This window comes from Eubalaena glacialis, chromosome 2, assembly GCF_028564815.1.
Source record: "Eubalaena glacialis isolate mEubGla1 chromosome 2, mEubGla1.1.hap2.+ XY, whole genome shotgun sequence".
In the NCBI taxonomy this organism is placed as follows: Eukaryota; Metazoa; Chordata; class Mammalia; order Artiodactyla; family Balaenidae; genus Eubalaena; species Eubalaena glacialis.
The window spans coordinates 150,012,352-150,025,192 of record NC_083717.1 but is presented as its reverse complement, the minus strand read 5'-3'; the positions used below and the strand labels follow the sequence as shown (position 1 = coordinate 150,025,192).

At 40.3% G+C, this 12,841-nt stretch overlaps 1 protein-coding gene across 4 annotated transcripts in view; it reads right to left on the bottom strand.

Moving 5' to 3' along the window:
• Window positions 1-12,841, bottom strand: part of FBXO34 (F-box protein 34) — an 85,560-nt gene that overhangs the window by 53,695 nt on the left and 19,024 nt on the right. The window contains exons 1-2 of one of the 4 annotated variants that reach the window (XM_061180863.1): window positions 10,614-10,638; window positions 7,285-7,375 (exon numbers count right to left, since the gene is read on the bottom strand). The exons of 1 other annotated variant lie outside the window; for it this stretch is intronic. The gene's annotated coding sequence lies outside the window, so the exon portion shown is untranslated. Of the gene's footprint in view, window positions 1-7,284; window positions 7,376-10,613; window positions 10,639-12,841 lie in introns of those variants that run through there. 2 more of the 4 variants (XM_061180861.1, XM_061180862.1) reach the window with 2 other exon arrangements.

Genomic DNA, 12,841 nt, shown 5'->3' with positions numbered 1-12,841 from the left:
TCTATTGTATGAGAATAATGTAGGCCATGTGGGTACCTTCTACTCCAGTCAATGAATGCACAATGTCCTTGACTATTTCTTACACTCCACTCTGATCCAATATATTTGTTTTCAGAGTTGTTCTAGAACAGGAACATAAAACTACCTGCTTAAATTAAGGAACACTAGGAGCAAACAGTGGTGGCAAGATTTACTTGCCTCAGAATCCCTTCACAAGCTGACAACTATTAGCCCCTTTACTATTTCATTATTCACCAGAAAAAGGAAACAGATTTAGTTCAAATCACAGGCAAGTCCCTTATACTTGGACATATTTGCCCAAAGACTATTAGATTGGATTTAGAAAGAACCTTGCCAACCAAGGGAAAACAATTTCTTATCCTTTAATCAATTCTTCTCTAAACCCAGGAAACACCATACAATTTGTTTCCCATATCTAGTAAGTAACCACTTAGCCCTACTTTCTTTTTTTAAAAATTTATTTATTTATTTATTTTTGGCTGCGTTGGGTCTTCGTTGCCGTGCGCAGGCTTTCTCTCTAGTTGCGGCGAGCGGGGGCTACTCTTCGTTGTGGTGCACGGGCTTCTCATTGCAGTGGCTTCTCTTGTGGCGGAGCACAGGCTCTAGAGCACAGGCTCAGTAGTTGTGGCACACGGGCTTAGTTGCTCTGCGGCATGTGGGATCTTCCTGGATCAGGGCTCGAACCCGTGTCCCCTGCATTGGCAAGCGAATTCTTAACCACTGCACCACCAGGGAAGTCCCTGCACTACTTTCTAATTATAAAGCCTACTCTAGTCACAGAGTATTCAGACTAACGTCTAGCTATGAGAAAAAACAACTAAAGGGAGTTTCCTTGAGAACACTCCGCTATCTCTATACTTTCTCCCAAACAAAATACTACGGAATCACTTGATGTGAGCAAAGGCATTTACATTTCTATCCTATTAACTAGCCTAACATCACACAAATTTCCTACATGATCAAGCAGAGGCAAATTAACAGATGGTCATTATCCCAGGTCCAAATGTCTGATCTAGCTGGTAAACAGAAATAAAATCCAAAAGTCATCTCCAGCTGATGTCCCACAATTCAAACCTAGAAGCTTAGTTGGAATACTCTTACCAGTAAATTGTTTTTAGGTTGGTCTCATGAAAGAAACTATCATTTAAGGAGCCAGAAAGTGTTCCCCTATTTTTGTTCTCATTAGACTTTCTGCATATAACTTTGTAACCAGCTTGCTCTTGTGCAGCTAGAGCTACATCTACATCTTCTGGCCAGTCAGCTTGCTTGGTCCCTGGCTTCCCATGGCCCCCCCTGCTGCTTGTCTCCCCAGTAATCCAATCACTGTTCTTCCTGTACACCTAAAACTGATCTAATGCCTATCTTCTGAACTGTACTGTCTGTCAGACAGCAAAACCACTGGGGAGGGAGCTGAGGTGGGGGGGAGAGACCACAAGAAATAGTAGTGGACTATGGGTACATGTGGCATAACTCACCTGTTCTAACCAGCAGTTCCACAACCTGTCCTGACCAAGTGACTCAGATTGTACACCCTGGCTCACTCTAGCAGACCTGTTCTTGACCCAACCTAACCCTTTAAACTGGGTATGGTTTCCCTGGCCACCCATCTCGTACCCAAAATATTCTACTTAAGCAGAAGAGTCTCATGGTTAATTATGGCCATGCTTATAGAAAAGGAAGCTAACATTCAAGTATCTCTTCCACACTTGGTACTGTGCTAGGAGCTTTCTCCTCAAGACCCACCAAAGCCCATTGATATAAATATTGCCCTCATTTTACATGAAGAAACCACAGAACTCCACTATCTTCATATTTAAGAAAATAAAGCTAACTGTATCAGATATTGAATAATGTTAATAAAGATTCTTTTTAATGTTTCCCTTAACGGGGTTACTTTTCATGTTGTTCACTGTGTGAAGAGTAGTCCACTGCAGTGCCAAGGAATCTAGCTTAAACAATTTCTAATTAGCTACCACCTCACCTTAAAAATTCTGCTTCGCCAAAAAGAAAATGCCACATCTTAAACGGCATCATATACTTATACACTATTTAAATTAAATTCTAATGGCCACACTACCCAAAGCAATCTACAGATTTAATGTGATCCCTATCAAATTACCCGTGACATTTTTCAAATAACTAGAACAAATAATCCTAAAATTTATATGGAACTACAAAAGACCCAGAATTGCCAAAGCAATCCTGAAGAAAAAGAACAAAGCTGAAGGCATAAACCTCCCAGACTTCAGACAATACTACAAAGCTACAGTAATCAAAACAGTGTGGTATTGGCATGAAAACAGACATATGGATCAATGGAACAGAATAGAGTCCAGAAATAAACCCACACACCTATGGTCAATTATTTTTGACAAAGGAGGCAAGACTATACAGTGGAGAAAAGACAGTCTCTTCAGCAAGTTGTGTTGGGAAAGCTAGACAGCTGCATGTAAATCAATGAAATTAGAACAATTCCTCACACCATACACAAACTCACAATGGCTTAAAGACTTAAATATAAGATAGGACACCATAAAACTAGAAGAGACCACAGGCAAAACATTCTCTGACACAAATCATAGCAATATTTTCTTAGCTCACTCTCCCAAGGCAATAGAAATAAAAGCAAAAATAAACAAATGGGACCTAATCAAACTTACAAGCTTTTGCACATCAAAGGAATCCATAAACAAAACAAAAAGACAACCTACAGATTGGAAGAAAATATTTGCAAGTGATGCGACTGACAAGGGCCTAATTTCCAAAATATACAAACAGCTCATACAACTCGATAACAAAAAAACAAACAACCCAATCAAAAAATTACATTTCTAGGACGTCCCTGGTGGTGCAGTGGTTAAGAATCCGCCTGCCAATGCAGGGGACATGGGTTCGAGCCCTGGTCTGGGAAGATCCCACATGCCGCAGAGCATCTAAGCCCATGCACCACAACTACTGAGCCTGTGCTCTAGAGCCCGCAAGCCACAACTACTGAGCCTGCAAGCCACAACTACTGAAGCCCACGTGCCTAGAGCCCATGGTCCACAGCAAGAGAAGCCACTGCAACAAGGAGCACACACAGCACAACGAAGAGGAGCCCCCGCTCGCTGCCAACTAGAGAAAGCCCACGCGCAGCAACAAAGACCCAATACAGCCAAAAATAAATAAATAAACAAATTTTTAAAAATAAAGTTTATCATGGATTCTTTAAAAATAAAAAGACATTTCTCTGAAGAAGACTTACAGATGGCCAACAGGCACATGAAAAGATGCTCAACATCACTAATTATTAGAGAAATGCAAATCAAGGCATCACCTCACACCAGTCAGAATAGCCATCATTAAAAACTCCACAAACAATAAATGCTGGAGAGGGTGTGGAGAAAAGGGAACCCTCCTACACGGTTGGTGGAAATGTAAATTGGTGCAGCCACTATGGAAAACAGTATGGAGGTTCCTTAAAAAACTAGAGTTACCATGTGATTCAGCAATCCTACTCCTGGGCATATATCCGGAGAAAATAATAATTCAAAAACATACATGTACCTCAATGTTCACAGCAGCGCTATTAACAATAGCCAAGACATGGAAGCAACCTAAATGTCCATCCACAGATGGATAAAGAAGATGTGGTACATGCACACACACCCCCCACACACACAATGGAATACTACTGAGCCATAAAAAAGAATGAAATAATGCCATCTGCAGCAATGTGGATAGACCCAGAGATTATTATACTAAGTGAAGTAAGTCAGACAGAGAAAGACAAATATCATATGATATCACTTATATGTGGGCTCTAAAATATGATACAAATAAACTTATTTACAAAACAGAAATAGACTCACAGACACAGAAAACAAATTTATGGTTACCAAAGGGGAAAGGGGAGAGGGATAAATTAGGAGTTTGGGATTAGCAGATACAAACCACTACATATAAAATAGAGAAACAAAGAGGTCCTACTGTATAGTACAGGAAACTATGTTCAATATCTTGCAATAACCTAAAATGGAAAAGAATATAAAAAAGAATATATACGTATAACTGAATCACTTTGCTGTACACCAGAAACTAACACAACATTGTAAATCAACTATACTTCAATAAAATATAAAAAAATTTTAGGGACTTCCCCGGTGGTCCAGTGGTTAAGAATCCGCCTTCCAATGCAGGGGACGCGGGTTCGATCCCTGGTCGGGGAACTAAGATCCCACATGTCGCAGGGCAACTAAGCCCGCGCACCGCAACTACTGAGCCCGCGTGCTCTGGAGCCCACACACTACAACAAAAGATCCCGCATGCCGCAACGAAGATCCCACGTATCGCAACTAAGACCCAATGCAGCCAAATAAAACAAACAACAACAACAAAATTAAAAATAAATTTAAAAAAAATCAAATTCTAAAATGTACAAATTAGTAATCTTTATATCTTCAGAATTACTAGTATATTTAGTATGCTTACTGGTGATATAACTGCTTAATAAAAACATATCATTCACTCTACACACAATAATTGCTTCTGGGGAAGACACCTAAAGGTACACTGTGAGAAAATGACTGACTTTTCAATATATACCCTTTTGTACCATTTTAAACCTTTATCATTTGCATGTATTATATATTCTATAAGGAAGTATGCCTCCAGATTCAATCACCAATTTACAGGAGATACAGAGGACATAAGAACATGTTAATTAAGCTAAGCCCCAGGGATAGAGTCATTAAAATCCAGACTCTGAGAAACTCTAAAGGACATAAAACCTGATTTCTTTAATAAACAGATTTCAAGGGAGAGAGAAAATGAGAGAGGCAGCACGGGGAACCTCTAGATTAAAAGGGACTTAAAAGTCATTACCAACCAACTGCAAATTAGGGACTTTATATGGATACTGATTCAAACTATGATATCTGAGACAACCAGACATTTGAACACTGGATATCTGATGATATTAAGGAACTTAAGGGGGGTGAGATAGATAGATAGATAGATAGATAGATAGATTTTTTTTTTTTAAAGAGTCCTTATCTTTTAAAGATGCACTAGACTCCAAATGAAATGATACCTGGGATGTGCTTGAAAATAATCCAGGAGGAAGAAGAGGGGGAATAAATGAAACAAAATTAGGCATGATTTGATTACTGTCAAAGCTGGGTGATCGGTACATGGGGCTTTACTAATGCATTTCATCTACTTTTATGTGATTAAAATTTTCCATAGCAAGTTAGAAAGTCAAATATTTGCAAGATGCAAATATTTTTATATAAATGAAAACCAAGTCATTTAAAAATGATACCACATATAACTTGAACATATCTGGGTTTCAGATGACATAAAGGAATCTTACGATACTAAGATGGAGAGTAAAATTCAGAAGCTAGGTGTCAGATCAATCTGTTAATTTTGTTAGGTAGGATAATGGTATTGTGGTTATGGGGGAAAATGCATTTTTTAAAGACACATATTGATGTATTTAGGGCTAAAATGACATGATATCTAGAATTTGCTTTAAAAAATTTAATTGGGACAAGAATAAACAAGTATGGCAAAATATTGAAACTAACTGGTACATATACAGGGGCTCAGTGACTCTACCTTTGTGTGTATTTCCATTTTAAAACGTAAATAATATGATTATAATAACAGTAACAATAATAGATTCTAAGAACTTCCTCCACTATGTGGGAGAAGGAAAAAAACAAGATAAATAACCCAAACTAAAACATCTTAGTTCAGATAAGGGTCAAGTTTGGGGGGAGGAGGGCAAGAACCACTACACAAGAGTTTTACTGGGACTTCCCTGGTGGCGCAGTGGTTAAGAATCCACCTGCCGGGCTTCCCTGGTGGCACAGTGGTTAAGAATCTGCCTGCCAATGCAATGGACACGGGTTCGGGAACCTGTGGCCCGGAAAGATCCCACATGCCGCAGAGCAGTTAAGCCCATGCGCCACAACTACTGAGCCTGAGCTCTAGAGCCCACGTGAGCCCACAACTGAGCCCACGTGCCACAACTACTGAAGCCTGCGTGCCTAGAGCTGGTGTTCCGAAACAAGAGACGCCATCGTGATGAGAAGCCTGCGTACCACAACAAAGAGTAGCCCCTGCTCTCCGCAGCTAGAGAAAGCCTGAACACAGCAACGAAGACCCAACGCAGCCAAAAAAAAAAAGAAGTTTTACTCCTTCAACTCACCTGAATTTTACAAATAGCAGAGGGTATGGTAAGGAAAATCTCACAGTATTCCACCATAATTGGGGCAACACTCGAAGCAAAGAAAAAAAAAAATTTTTTTTCAAGAATTATTTCCTCCTGCCAGTCTTGCCCTAGATATCCATTTATATAGAAACTTTCAATGTTTCTCAAGTTCAAGAAGTAGGATTGTCAGTGAGTGTTTTGTATGGAAACAAAGCTTCCTAACACCCTGAGCACATATGATTCTGATTGTACATAGAGTTTCTGGGTGTGAAAATGGTATTTTTTCATTGCTAGTTTTCTGGCTCCAAAACTACTTTTATCAAGTTATCTTGAGTGAGATCCTTTTTTGGAGGGAAGAGGAGGACCTTTGAAAGACTTTTATGAAAACATTTGCCCATATACATCTCAGCACTTCAAGTAATGATACCAATGATACTACTTTGAGGTTCTAAAGAGAAAAACACAATCTAAAATTACCTAATCCCCCCAAAATTTCTGCTGTGGGCAATCACCACCATAATTGTTATTACTGGAAGGGAGAAAAAGAAATTAACGCTTTCTGAGATTTTACTAAATGCCACTATTTAATATGCATTTTTAATTAAGTCCTCTTAACAACCTAATAGGTAGGTACTATTATTGTCCAAAAATTACAAATGAGAAAAGTGGGGCACTGAAAGGTTAAGTAACTTGTTAAGTAGCTTCCTATAACTAAGTGGCAGAACCAGACTTGAACCCAAACAGTCCGGCTCCAACATTTGGGCTACTCTCTGCTATACTACTCTGTACCCTAACTTTTCACCCTGAAGCGCAGGAAAGATGACCACTTGAACATTTCTAGACCCTTGATCATTGACCCTCTTCACATTCCTGGTTACCTTTGAGATTTTACATTATTAAAAAAACAAAATAAACAAAGGAAACTAACAAAACCAAAAAACTCTGGCAGGTCCTTCTTTAATGAAATTAAAGAGTCTGGAGAGAATTAACGGCAGCTATTACATTAGAACCACTGACCAAGGCTAATAGGGCCCCCTAACTGCCCACCCTAATGCAAAGCTCACCAGCTGACGAACCCTGTCTAGATACAGAGATCCCAATCAGTTTCATATTGCTTCATTCTTCCATTTGATTGGTTAAATCAGAATCAAACATCTGTAACATGAAAGAGACAAGGAAACAAAAAGTTAAAGAAATGCCACAAAGGAATAAACAATTCATAAAACAGAACAGAACTTGTGAAAAGCTCTCTAACTGAGATCCTCAGAAAGGCAAGATGTTGCATTCATAAAGCAAGACAGGAAGCTGTGAAAAGGCAAAAGAGTACAAGAAAAGACTCCTGAAAAAAAAATTTTTTAAAAGGCAGTATAAGGTTTCATATGGTGGCGACAAAACCTAGAAAGTAGAAACAGGAAACAGAGACAAGAAATTAACCGAACGACACACAGCATCAGTCCAGGAGGTCAGTATTTAACTAACAAAAATTCCAGAATGAAAAGAAAAAAAACTTGGAGAGGAAATTTTCAGAGAAATATAAATTTTCCACAACTAAAAGATTTAATAAACTAATAGATTTATAGAGTCTTCCAATTAATAGGGGGCACTCAGTGCTCAAATGAATAAAGACCCACACCAAGTTATATCACTGGGAAATTTCAGACAACAAAGACAAAAAAGCCTCCAGAGAAAAGGCAGCTCATCTGCAGAGGAACAAGAATCAAACTGGCCTTCTCCCACGGCAATAGAAATAAAACCAAAAATAAACAAATGGCACCTAATCAAACTTACAAGTTTTTATACAGCAAAGGAAACCATAAATAAAACAAAAAGACAACCTACGGACTGGAGAAAATACTTGCAAATGATGCAACTGACAAGGGCTTAATTTCCAAAAATACAAACAGCTCACACAACTCAATAACAAACAAACAACCCAATCGAAAAATGGGCAGAAGGGCTTCCCTGGTGGTGCAGTGGTTAAGAATCCACCTGCCAAAGCAGGGGACACGGGTTCGAGCCCTGGTCCGGGAAGATCCCACATGCCGCGGAGCAACTAAGCCCGTGTGCCACAACTACTGAGCCTGCTCTCTAGAGCCCACGAGCCACAACTACTGAGCCTGTGAGCCATAACTACTGAAGCCTGCACACCTACAGCCTGTTCTCTGCAATAAGAAGCCACCGCAACGAGAAGCCCGTGCACCGTAACGAAGAGTAGCCCCCCCCTCGCCGCAACTAGAGAAAGCCCATGCACAGCATCAAAGACCCAACACAGCCAAAAATAAATAAAATAAAATAAAATTAATTAATTAAAAAAAAAAAAGAAAAATGGACAGAAGACCTAAATAGACATTTCTCCAAAAAAGACTTACAGATGGCCAACAAGCACATGAAAAGATGCTCATGATCGCTAATTATTAGAGAAATGCAAATCAAAACTACAATGAGGTTCCACCTCACACCGGTTAGAAAGGCCAGCACTAAAAAGTCTACAAATAACAAATGCTGGAGAAGGTGTGGAGAAAAGGGAACACGCCTTGCACTGTTGGTGAGAATGTAAATTGGTGCAGCCACTATGGAAAACAGTATGGAGGTTCCTCAAAAAACTAAAAATAGAGTTGCCATATGATCCAGCAATTCCACTCCTGGGCAGATATCCAGACAGAACTATAATTTGAAAAGATACATGCACCCCAATGTTAACAGCAGCACTATTTAGAATAGCCAAGACATGGAAACAACCTAAATGTCCATCAACAGAGGAATGGATAAAGAAGATGTAGGGTGTGTGTGTGTCTAGACACACACACACACACACACACACACACACACAAATGAAATATTACTCAGCCATTAAAAAGAATGAAATATGAAATAATGCCATTTGCAGCAACGTGGATGGACCTAGGGACTTCCCTGGCAGTCCAGTGGTTAAGACTCTGCACTCCCACTTCCGGGGGTGTGGGTTTGATCCCTGGTCGGGGAACTAAGATCCCGCATGCTGCATGGCGTGGGCAAAAAAAAAGGATGGACCTAGAGATTATCATAATAAGTGAAGTAAGTCAGACAGAGAAAGACAAATACCATACGATATCAGTTTGATGTGGAATCTAAAAAAAAATGATACAAATGAACTTATTTACATAACAGAAACAGACTCACAGACATAGAAAAGAAACCTATGGTTACCAAAGGGGAAAGGTGGGGGGGAGGGATAAATTAGGAGTTTGGGATGAACATACACACACTACTATATATAAAATAATCGGGACTTCCCTGGTGGCGCAGTGATTAAGAATCCGCCTGCCAGTGCAGGAGACATGGGTTCGAGCCCTGGTCCGGGAAGATCCCACATGCCATGGAGCAACTGAGCCCGTGTGCCACAGCTACTGAGCCTGTGCTCTAGAGCCCACGAGCCACAACTACTGAGCCCATGTGCCACAACTACAGAAGCCTGTGCGCCTAGAGCCCGTGCTCTGCAACGAGAACCCACTGCAATGAGAAACCTGTGCACCGCAACCAAGAGTAGCCCCCACTCACCGCAACTACAGAAAAGCCTGTGCGCAACAACAAAGACCCAATGCAGCCAAAAATAAATAAATAAATTTATTTAAAAAACAAATAAAATAAAATAAAATAATCAACAAGGACCTACTGTATAGCACAGGGAACTCTACTCAATATTCTGTGATAACCTAAATGGGAAAAGAATCTGAAAAAGAATGGATATATGTATATGTAAAACTGAATCACTTTGCTGTACACCTGAAACTAACACAGCATTGTAAATAAACTATACTCCAATATAAAATAAAAATTAAATTTAAAAAAAGAAAGAGAAAGACGAATACCATATGATATCACTTATATGTGGAATCTAAAATATGACACAAATGAACTTATCTATGAAACAGAAACCAACTCGCAGACATAGAGAACAGACTTGTGGTTGCCAAGGATGGGGGAGAGGTTGGGAATTTGTGATTAGCCGATGCAAACTATTATATATAGAATGGATAGACAACAAGGTCCTACTGTATAGCACAGGGAACTATATTCAATACCCTTGGATAAACCATAATGGAAAAGAATATGAAAAAGAATGTACAGATAGGTATAACTGAATCACTTTGCTGTACAGCAGAAATTAACACAACACTGTAAATCAACTATATTTCAATAAAATAAATTTTTAAAAAAAGGATCAAACTGGCCTAAGACTTATCAATATTGAAGAATACTAGTGAATAATGAAGCAATGCCTTCGAAGTTCTGACAGAAAATTATGTTCAACCTAGAATTCTACTCCCAGCCACACTAACATTCCATTTTTAGAATAAAATAAAAACATTTTCAGACAAGGAATTACTCAATATTTACCTCCCACACATCTTACCTTAGTATGTACCCCAGCAAAACAAGGCAATAAACCAAGAAAGACGACTCTATGCGAAATGAGCATAATGAAGGCAAGTCACAGGACGTTCACTGAGCAGCAGTTCTAAATAAAACAGATTGGAGCAGAAGATACAGGACATCAAGAGAGGGGTAACTATGAAAAAGGAAGATACCAGAAATTTCATTCTATCTTACAGAAAATGAAAAAATTAAGGTCAGTTATAAAAGCTAACAATACCCCCCTCCAAAAATATACAACAGAGAACTCTGATGTGGAGAGGTCGTGGTGCCCTGTTTTATCTTTGTAGAACTACCTTCTCCCCACCCCAACACATGTGCTTTAAATGGGGCGGACTCCACACCCATCTCCATCTGGCCATGTGACCAGGCTCTAACTACTCTAATCTATTCTCTCCACCTTGCCATAGCAACTTGTTCAGAAATAAGCACAGAGCCGAGAATCAGTACTGGTGGGGGAGAGAGGTGAAGTAGGAGGTTACTGAAAATAAAGCCAAAGGAGGAAAGCACACAGATACAGTGAGAGACCAGTTCTTCAAAGTAACATTTGAGCACGTGGATCCAATCGTATTCTATCCCCCTGGACTCTCAGTTCTGGAAACCAATTTCCTTTCTCACTTAAGTTCTAACTGAACTGGTTTTCTAACACTTATAAGGATCCTTAACCAAAACACTCCTCTTTCAAAGCCAGAAGTCAAAAGACACCACCTATTGTTAATGAAATAAAAATAAACATACAGTATTTACTAAGGTGACCAGAGCTAAAAATGATGATATATAACTATTTCAAAAAGAAGGTAGGGAATTGGGTAGTGGCATTGGGATATAATTCTTCATGGGTTTCTATGTCTTGCAAGCGAGGCGCTGTCTGCTCTTTGTTCTGGAATATAATCTCAAGGATGTTCATATATCAAACCACCTTAGAAGTCAGAAACTCTTCCTCCAGAGCAAAGAGCCAGCATACTACTGTCTCCCTCTGGAGCAAAGAGCAGGCATGCTTACTGCCCATTATAAAATATTTGCAATCCCTAAACTCAGAGTTTTTCTCCAGTAACAAAACTCATTACGTGAACAGGTATTATCTGGCCCTCCCCTCAGTGCCCTGTGGGAACTGTGGCTCAGGACACTGGCACAAATGAATGTTGATACCTTAGCTACAGCTATAGCTGTGAGTAATAAACTCTACTTCATCTCTGACTCTGCCTCCTACCAGAATAGGAGTCTTTACCTTCCACCAGCATCCATGAAACTGTGGCAGGCTAATTTGTTAGCTTCAAGTAGAGTAAACCCTCAGATCCTTTCTAATTCCTTTTTTTTTTGGCTGCGTTTGGTCTTTGTTGCTGCGTGCGGGCTTTCTCTAGTTGTGGCGAGTAGGGGCTACTCTTCGCTGCGGTGCGCAGGCTTCTCATCACAGTGGCTTCTCTTTTGCAGAGCATGGGCTCCAGGCGCGGGCTTCAGTAGTTGCAGCACACGGGCTCAGTAGCTGTGCCCTAGAGCACAGGCTGAGTAGTTGTGGCGCATGAGCTCAGTAGTTGTGGCACAGGGCTTAGTTGTTCTGCAGCATGTGGGATCTTCCTGGACCAGGAATCGAACCCGTGTCCCCTGCATTGGCGGGTGGATTCTTTTGTTTTTTAATTTATTTATTTTATTTTATTTTATTTATTTATTTAATTTTTTTTTGTCTGCATTGGGTCTTCGTTGCTGCACGCGGGCTTTTCCCTGGTTGCGGCGAGTGGGGGCTACTCTTCGTTGTGGTGCACAGGATTCTCATTGTGGTGGCTTCTCTTGTTGGGAGCACAGGCTCTAGCTGCACAGGCTTCAGTAGTTGTGGCACACGGGCTCTAGAGTACAGGTTCAGTAGTTGTGGCACACGGGCTTAGCTGCTCCGCGGCATGTGGGATCTTCCCGGACCAGGGTTCGAACCAGTGTCTCCTACATTGGCAGGCAGATTCTTAACCACTGCGCCACCAGGGAAGTTCCCTTTGTAATTCTTGACAGATGGTAAATGGGAGCTAAATCTTGACTATCACTCCAGAAAGTCAATAGATAATGCTTAAAATTGACAAATCAAGAAATGGAAGTAGGGCTTCCATGGTGGCGCAGTGGTTAAGAATCCGCCTGCCAATGCGGGGGACACGGGTTCGAGCCCTGGGCCGGGAAGATCCCACATGCCGCAGAGCAACTAAGCCCGTGCGCCACAACTACTGA